Raw genomic sequence first — 9,420 nt, 5'->3', positions numbered from 1 at the left:
GCAGCGGCTTGAAGCAGGATTTCGGTTCCCCGGCCAGAGACTAGAGTCAGGCCGCGGCAGTGAGAACACTGAATCCTAGCCACTAGACCACCAGGGACGGTGGCCAGTGACAAGGCCCCTGGCCTGCTGGCTTTGTAGAAATGAATTCCCACAAAGATATGGAAAGTAGTGAAACAAGTAAAGTGTTTATTAGGAGGAAAAAAGTGTACATGTGAATAAGACTCACATGGGTGGACTCAGAGAGTCGCACCCTCGTGGTAGTTTGAATCACTTATATGGGGCATTTCTTCCGGGTTTCCTTTGGCCAATCATCTTGCTTTGTCTGGCTCTGAGTCCATATTTGGTTTATCTCAGGGTCCTCCCATGTGTGCATGCGCATCTCAGCCAAGATGGATTCTAGTGAAGAGGCCTATGGGTAGACTGACGTCACCTACTATGGGGTGATGCCCCCTCCCTTTTTGGCCCCCAAGGAGCCTTTCTGCACATGTGTAGTTGGAAAGGTCTCCTTGACCTCGAGAATGAGAAATATGTGGTCTCTTCATCTCCCATCTGGGCAAGGCTCAGTTCTTCTCTACCCCTGCCATTCCTGTTAAAGTGTCTGCCAGAGGCAAAGTCCAGCTCTTTACCCCATTCCTGTTGTTGTTTTTATCTGGAAGTGAAATAGGAGGGAAGGGGGCAGGGCACAACCTTTAAAAGAATGACATAGCCATAGGACATGACAAAAACTGGTTAGAACCAACTAGATCCAAGATGGTGGAAGATTTGACTTCCAGTAGACCTGGAGCCTCATTATATGCTCATTGTAATACATTAGCATATGCTAAATGGCACACCCACCAGCGCCCGTGACAGTTCCAAGGCTGACCATCAAAGATCAAAAAGTGAGGGCTTCCCTGGTGGCGCAATGGTTGGGAGTCCGCCTGCCAATGCAGGGGACACGGGTTCGTGACTCGGTCCGGGAAGATCCCACATGCCGCGGAGTGGCTGCGGCCCGTGAGCCATGGCCGCTGAGCCTGTGCGTCCGGTTCTGAGATGGCCCACACTCTGTCTGTGGAGTGTGTTTCTTCTCTCTAAATAAATCCACTTCTTACCTATCACTTTTTCTCTCACTGACTTCTTTCTGCAAGGAAACATCAAGAACCTGAGCTTCATTAAGTCCTGAAACCAGGCGTGTGATCTCAAAAGACTGTGGGTTCAGGGGCTTCCCTGGTGGCGCAGTAGTTAAGAATCCACCTACCAATGCAGGGGACATGGGTTCAAGCCCTGGTCCGGGAAGATCCCGCATGCCGCAGAGCACCTAAGCCCGTGCGCCACAACTACTGAGCCTGAGCTCTAGAGCCCGTGAGCCACAACTACTGAGCCCGTGTGCCACAACTACTGAAGCCCGTAGCCTAGAGCCTGTGCTCTGCAACAAGAGAAGCCGCCACAGTGAGAAGCCTGTGCACCGCAGCTAGAGAAGGCCCGTGTGCAGCAACAGACCCAGCACAGCCAAAAATAAAATAAAATAAAATAAAGACTGTGGGTTCAAGTCCCAAACTGGGTTTAGGCTGGGTTTGAGTCCCGGCACATGCGTTCAAGTCCCAATCAGAGTTACACGGTTTCAGCAGTGTAAACAGGAGGCTGGCTGTAAATGTCTCACCTGGAGCCCATCTATCTCGTGCCTCAACCTTAGCTCCCTGCCCCCTGCTCAGGGGCCTGGGTTTGGGAAGAGGACTGCGTAGCACGGCTGCCAGCTATGGGAGCACTACGGACCTCTGTGGGAGCAGGCCTGGGGAAGCTGGCCAACCCTGCAAGCTTCCCGAACCTCAACTCCAGGTCCTCCCTGCCCCCACCCTTCAGAACTCAAGCCTGAGTCATGCTGGGTGCCAAGGGGACATGGAGACATAGTGTTGTTTCTGTCATCAGTTCCAGGCGTTCTCCTTCTTTACACTGAGTTCTGAGGCTCCACACCACTCCCTGTCTACCTCCTCCCCATCTCGCCCCAAGCTCCCTGCTGTGGGATCTAAGAGTCCCAGCTCGCCCTCCTAAGCCCCATCCAGCGGGGTGCAGCATGTCTTGCTCTGACCACCATGGCTTACCATTCATTCATTCACTCATTCATTCTTTCCCAGGACCCCTACAAACACCACCAGCTCTATCTCAATACCCTGTTTAATTTTCCTCGGGGCACTTACGACTTGATGAAATCGTCTTTTGTGTGTATTTGCTTCTACAGTGTCAGTCTCCCCAGCTTGAGTGTAAGCTCTACGAGAGCAGGGCCCTTGGCAGTCTTGGTCAGTGCCGTGGGGTGAGCTGTATTGGTGCTCAGTGATTACTGCTCAAGGACTGACTGGCTGAATTATGTAAATGTTTGTTGAGCAACCACCATGGGGCAGGCAGGTGAGGAGACATGCGATCAAACCAGCCTTCTCGGTAGGTCATGGCAGGAGCAGAAGCAGAGGGGCTGTACGCCCACAGGATGAGCTGAAAGAGGGCAACACAGGCCCTGCTTCTGGAGAAGCACAGAGGAGATGTGTGTCCGAGCCCCAAGCCAGGGCTCCTCCCCCATACCTGCAGCCCCAGCTCCAAGCTCCCTTCCTGGGAAACCTCACCCACCCCCATAGGAGCTCACCCAGCACCACACACACCTCCCTAAGGGCAGAGCTGTAATTTTACATTTGCTTATAGGATTACTTGACTGCCTCTCTACACTGTTCCCAACACTCAGAGGGTTCTGTGCGACAGCCCCTCTCAGGACCATAAGCTCCATGTGTCCGTGTTTGGCCTCCGTGCCCAGCATGGTGCCCAGCACAGGGGCACTCAGTCACTGTTGAATGAATGAATGGAACAGGAAAGAGGTAAGGGCAGGGTCCTCCCCAAAGCAAGCAGCTCCTCCTTCCTGGGACTGTCCTCTGTCCCCTGCTCTCATCTCCTAGCCAGAGCATCCCTTCCTTCCCTAGGCCCCCGCAGTCTCACTTCGTTCCAAGGCTTCTGTTTCTCATGCAGGCCTAGAACCTCAGGACTGCCTACCTCCTGGCACCGCTCACAGTGTATACGCCCCAAGCCCAAGGCATACCATGGAGTTGTGCAGCAGACAGGCTGCCACCCAGGCCCTGCCAGACACGTTCCCAGTCCCACCAGTGCTCTGGGCAATGCTGTCAACTTCACCAACCACCGTGCAATGCAGAGACTCTAGTTCTGGTTCAAGAAGATTTTCCAGCTTTTCAGCCCTGTTTCCTGGTTGCTTTCCCTACATCTCTTCCCCTAGAGATGCCAACCTGAGTCAGCACCTGCCACACCCTGGGGGAGACAGGATGCTCTAGCATGGGGACTTTCCCTCTGGGGCCCTTCTGTCTTTTGGGCCGAGACTTGGGGCCCTGCCCTTCCCTCTGACTGGCCAGTCCGTTCCTTCCTCTTCTCCAGTTATGGGTACCTGGTGGCACTGTTGGCTATCGTGGAATTTCCCCAATCCGGCAGAAGGCACTGGGGAGCAGGAAGGAGAGAAAAAAAATCCAAGCACGAGGACCAAGTATGAAGGACCCCAGGACCCTGGGGAGGTGGTGAATATAGAGGATCTTCTTGGGCTTTGAGTCATTCTGGTTCCCTGGGCCATCCCAGGCATCAGATTCCTTCATAACTTTGGGGAACATTCTAGTCCTTGAATGTTCTCTACCCCATTCTCACAAGGTTGTTGACCAACACATGCTTGATTACCTCCCATGATGGTGAGCTCCCCACCACTCATTTAGGCCCATTCCACCTTTGGACAGCTTTAATTATAAGAAAGTCTTCCCCCATAACAAGGCTATATACATTCACTGGTCTTTGTTCTTTATGCTCAAGATTAACAGAATCAATGTGGCTTCTGTTCCAACTAACAGCCCTTCAAGAGTTTGAAGACCACAATCATCTGCCCCTTGAGTCCTCTCCCCCAGTTCGACATTCCCATGTCCTCTCTCTGGTCATGGACTCTCCTCACCATCTTGATTGCCCCCTCTGGACCTTGCTGTTTGTCCCTGTCCCTCTTAAAATGGACCAGACACTCCCAACAGGGTCTGACCATCACAGATTTGGGGCCTCTGCACCCCATCATTCTGGGTCCTAAAGCTCTCTTCGTGCAGCTCAAAGTCAGGTCAGTGCTTCTGGCAAGGAGTCAACTCTTACCAGCCCTATGCCAACCAGAACCTCCCTGTCTGCACACACTGGTGTTATTCCATTGCCCACACATCATGCTCTTGTGAGAGGATGATTTGAGGACCAAAGAACCAGATTGTACCTCTGTCACTATTCAGTGCTATCTGGTCAAATATGGGCCCTCAAATTATGTTTAGATCCAGATTCCATCATCCAGCATTCCTCCCAACTACATGTTAGCTACCTTCAATTATGAGAATGGCACTGTGTGCTCATCCAACATATCACTGAAAAGTGCCACCACTAGGGACTTCTCTCCAAGTTGACAAACACACATTAACCACTATTATTTGGAGATGAATATCCTACCAGTTATATCTACTATCCTATCAGCCTACCCACAGTTAACCATTTTGTCCCTCAACATATCCTGACATGGAGCTGATGGGTGCAAAAGCTCTATGATAATCACTGGGAAACCTGGTTTCCAACTCTGGCTCTGCCGCCAACGTGTATGTGGTTTCATGTCACCACCTGCCGCTGGGAGGTGAACGGGAGCCAGATGATCTGTCGAGCCCTCTCCAGCTCTGATGTCCTGTTCTGTGGTGGTCAAGGTTAGAGAGAAGGTCAGGAAGCTGGGGGAGAGGAGGGTCCATGTGGCAAGAAGTAAGAAATGGGCACTTCTGCTCATGCATGGGGAAACTTCAACCCTGCCCTTTCTGCTGAGCAGCAGGTGCCAGGCTCTGCTCTTGCCCTTGCAACTCCTTTACTGCAACTTAAGCTGACCCTCAGCCTTCCCAGCATTTGATTTCCTCTCAAGTGCCCGGTGCGCTCCCATCCAAACATCTAACCACTGCTCACTTGATACCCTGCGGAACTATGGCCCCGGGAAGATCCAGACCATCAGGTCTGAGTTCCTCTGAGTGGAACTCCCTCCCCCACCTGGCCCTCCAGCACACCCACCCCAGCTTTCCAGAAGTCTTGTGACACTTCCACACCCCCTCACTCTCCCACACACTCTGGGCCTTTGCCGGTTGCAGCAGAGCACGGTGGGCAAGCCAGACGGAGGGAAAGTGAGTAAGAGTGTCTTCTGGAATCAGACAGCCAGGGTCAGTTGGTTGGTTTGTTCAATTTAGAGAAGTAGCAAACTTTATTGTGTGTGTATAAAGGGTGATTTAGTTGTCCTCTGAAGGGTACCCTGCCCCCCAGAGTGAGACCAGGCTCTTATCACTTACAAGCTGTGTGACCTTGGGCAGAATTTCAGTTTCTTCTTATCATGGCTGCAAAGAATTTAGTCATTATTAATATTGGCTTCAAGGTCACAGAACCTCTCTTCATAGTCTATTTTTTCCTTCACTCCGCCAGTGAGGATTCTTTGCCCCACATCCCCAGTCCTGCCCTCACCATGCCTCTACCAGAGCTTGTTTGTGGGTCCCTCATCTCTGCCTCCTGGGGTCCCCATTTTCTGCTGGGTAGAATTGCTACCTGTGCCCATGCTGACATCTTCTGTTATCGACAACAGCAACTTTAGTCATCGGACTCTGGTTGGTTAGTGTTCAATTAACACAGGATCGAGGTCAGAGGGGACCAAAAAAGGAATAAAATTTTCGATAGATTCATCATAAACTTGGTAAGGGAACTCGGTTTTAGGGGGACTTGGTTTCCTCCCAGCTGTGTGACCTTGGGCAAGCAACTTAACCTCTGTGAACCCACTGTATGCATGGGTCCTCACTGTAAAATCATAATACCTACTTCACATAGGTAGTGAGAACATCAAATAGGATGTCTGAGGCTCAGTCAGTACTCGGTTGTTACTTGTTCTTTTCTCTACGTAGAAGGCAGTAAAATCCCTTCCTCAAATGTCATTCAGATTGTGGCCCTCAGACACCAGCATGGTTCCCACTTATCCCACACAGGATATAACTCCTGACACCTCCTTTTGCCTTAAAGCAAGAGGTTTGTCTTGTTTCCATTGCTCTTATCTCCAAAGGCACCTGGTTCAGCTTCTGCCTGCCTGCCTGCCTGCCAGCTAAGTCTGTCACAACACATGCCTGAAATGCCCTTCCTGTCCTCTTTCCAAAACCAGGCCCCACCTTCATGGAGGCAGATTTTGAGACTCGCTTCATCCCTTAAGTCGGCTTGACTCAGATTTCCCAGTTTCAGGATTACTAATCACTAAAAAATATTTCATGCCTACTTCAGCCTTCCTCCACCCCCTTTCCTCCACCCTTAGTGACTATGATGTAAGACTGTACCTGGCAGATCTGCATCTGTGGGCACTTGTGTTCCCAGGTATCTGGTTGCACATGTGAGTTGCTGTAGAGCAGGAAGCAAGAACAGGTGGTGACCAAAACAACCCAACTAAACAAACAAAAAAAGCAGTTGATGAGGTAGAGAGAGGGCTGGGCTAGATCAGACCCATGTCCACTTGACTACTTACTACATGGGTAGCACTTAGCAAGTTACTCAGCCTTTCTTTCTGAGCCTCTATTCCCTGGCATATTTGTCATGAAAATTAGCTACAACTATTTACTGAGCCCTTACTCAGGGCAGGCACTGTCCTAAGCACTTTACATAGACTTTTACATTTAATCTTTACTTCAACCCTAGCAGGTAGGTAACATTATTTTTCCTATGCTACCGTTGAAGGAGTTGAGACACAGAAGAAAGTCAACACAGAGGTTAAGTGCCTTGCCCAGGTCATGTATCTAATAAGTGGCAAAGCCAGGATTTGCACCCAGGCAGTCAGACCCCAGAGTCCATGTTTGTTTGTTTTTTTTTAATTTAATTTGTTTATTTTTGGACCTGTTGGGTCTTCGTTGCTGCACGTGGGCTTTCTCTAGTTGCAGCAAGCGGGGGCTACTCTTAGTTGCGGTGCACGGGCTTCTTATTGTGGTGGCTTCTCTTGTTGCGGAGCACAGGCTCTAGGCACGTGGGCTTCAGTAGTTGCAGCATGCAGGCTCAGTAGTTGTGGTGCACGGGCTTAGTTGCTCCACGGCATGTGGGATCTTCCCGGACCAGGGCTCGAACCCGTGTCTCCTGCATTGGCAGGCAGATTCTTAACCACTGTGCCACCAGGGAAGTCCCAGAGTCCACGTTCTTAACCACTCTGCACACTGCTTCCCACGTGTGATCCTGTGTGCGTGCAAAGCTCTTGACACAGTGACTGGCACAAAGACAGCCGTTAAATGGTGTAACTCTTTCCTCACTGGGACAGTGAGGAAGTACAGGAGGCCAGGACAAGTGTCTCTTTTCCCCTGTAACTTGTTACAGGGCCTCAGAAAAGACAGAATATAGAGTGGGCACTTTACACACATTTCCAGGGCCTGAAAAAGGTGTGGAAGAAATGTAAAAAATTTAAAGCCATATTTTCTTACCCAGATGTGTGTTATAAACATACACATGCCACATGGACACACACTTCTCACAAATACATCACACTCACACATAGACACTCAGTGACCACTTTGAACCCATGAAGTCTCCATCAGGAAACCTTCCTAGGCTGGTCCAGTCCTCACAATCTCTCCCATCCCTGAATGCCAACAGCCCTCACCGTTAGGCCCAGCCAAGCCAGCCCTCATTATGCGGTGTTGTATTCATTCAGATAACTACCCACTAACTACTGAGAACCAGGGCCAAGTATTGGAGAAGCAAGACCAAAAAAAAAATATTGTTCCTGTCCTCCAGGAACTCTGAATCTCCTAGGCGATGTTAGCATACAAACCAAGACTCACCATAGGCACAGTGGGGTAAATGCTATCACTAACAGACTGGGGCATTTTAGAGAGCTTCCTGGAGGTGACACAAGTTAAATTTTAAAGATGAACAGGAGCTATTCTGGCAAAGGAAGAGGTGTGGAGGAAGGAGAGTAAGGAAGCGGGAACAGGTTAATGTGCTTGGGAAACTGCAAGTCATCCTATCAGCTGTAATGAAGAGTTTTTAACAGGGACAGGCAGGACATGAGGCCATAGGGGTAAGCAGGGTCCAAATGCCAAAAGGCCTGATGTGCTGACCTGAGAGATTCAAAGTCTTTCCTGAAAAGATGTCAGGAACCATGGAAGGGTTTTGGGCAGAGAAACAACATGATCAAATCTGCATTTCAGAAAGATTGATTCAGCAGCACAGAGGTGAACTGATAAAAGAGGGGACAGGGTGGAGATGAGGGAACATTGAAAAGACTTCCAACAATCCCAGGAATAAATGAACTTAAATTCTTAGTGCAGTGGGAATGGAGAGGGTATTTAAGAGATATCAAGGAAAAGTGGGGAGGCCATCCACTAAAATAGGAAACATAAAGGCCAAAGTCTACGCTGGAAGGAGGGGAGACAATGATACCTTTTGACTTTTGGAGTTCGAGGTGTCTCTGGGACACCCAGGTGATACCTAATAGGCTTATGAATATGTGTGTGTCTGCGACTTCCCTGGTGGTCCACTGGGTAAGACTCTGTGCTCCCAGTGCAGGGGGCCAGGGGTTCAGTCCCTGGTGGGGGAGCTAGATCCCACATGCAGCAACTAACAGCCCCAACAAAAAATCCCGCATTCCGCAACAAAGATCCAGTGTGCCACAACTAAGACCCTCTGCAGCCTAACTAAATAAATATTTTTTTAAAAAATGTTTGTGTCTCTGTGTGTGTGTACATTTTTTTCCATTATAAAAGCTTGCAAGACATCTGGGCTGGAGATATAAATTTAAGTGTCATCAGCTTACAGATAGCAATTAAAACCATGAGTGTGGATGAAGTCACCCAAAGTGTGGGCCAGAAGATCTGTGGGCCCAGGACAGAGCTCTGGAGAGCTCCGATTCCAAGCAGTTGAAGGCTTGGATTTGTGAACATTCTCCCAAGGGAGCAGTGTGTGAAGTGGAAAAGAGTGTGGAAAGGGCCCTGGATATCACCAACATTTAGGGGAAGAGAAGGTAAACAGATGAGAAGAGAGGGGCAAAAGTGCAGGAAAAGCCAGGACAGGGTGTCACGTCGAGGGAAGTCAGTAACATCAAATGCTGCAGAGGTCAATGGAGGTAAGGAGAGGAAACTCCATCAGTTAGATTTAGCAACTAAGAGGCGGCGAGTGCGGCCAGAGAGAGGTTAGTGGAGCGCTGAGAGGGTGGGCTTCCGGCTGTGGGGGAAACCTTTTCAAATGAAACGCAGTTTGAGTAGGTGGCTGGAATTGCAACCTGCGCTGCTTCCCCGCGCGCGCCACAGTCACGCGTGCACACTCTTACACACCAGAGGGCTAACAGGAACTTGGCGTTCCCGGACAGGGCTCCCAGAAATCCTGCGCAGGCGCCTCCGGAGTCCGCCTGCT

At 50.2% G+C, this 9,420-nt stretch overlaps 1 long non-coding RNA gene across 1 annotated transcript; it reads right to left on the bottom strand.

The window, feature by feature from the left end:
- Positions 1–169: 169 nt before the first annotated feature.
- On the bottom strand, positions 170–3,692 carry LOC125963542 (uncharacterized). Its single transcript, XR_007475618.1, has 2 exons — positions 2,175–3,692; positions 170–649 (listed from the first exon to the last, which is right to left on the bottom strand). It is a non-coding gene; the product is annotated as an uncharacterized LOC125963542 (long non-coding RNA).
- Between the last annotated feature and the right edge of the window lie 5,728 nt (positions 3,693–9,420).

Source organism: Orcinus orca, chromosome 2 (assembly GCF_937001465.1).
Source record: "Orcinus orca chromosome 2, mOrcOrc1.1, whole genome shotgun sequence".
In the NCBI taxonomy this organism is placed as follows: Eukaryota; Metazoa; Chordata; class Mammalia; order Artiodactyla; family Delphinidae; genus Orcinus; species Orcinus orca.
The sequence above is the reverse complement of the archived record's forward strand: the minus strand, read 5'-3'. Positions and strand labels throughout refer to the sequence as shown.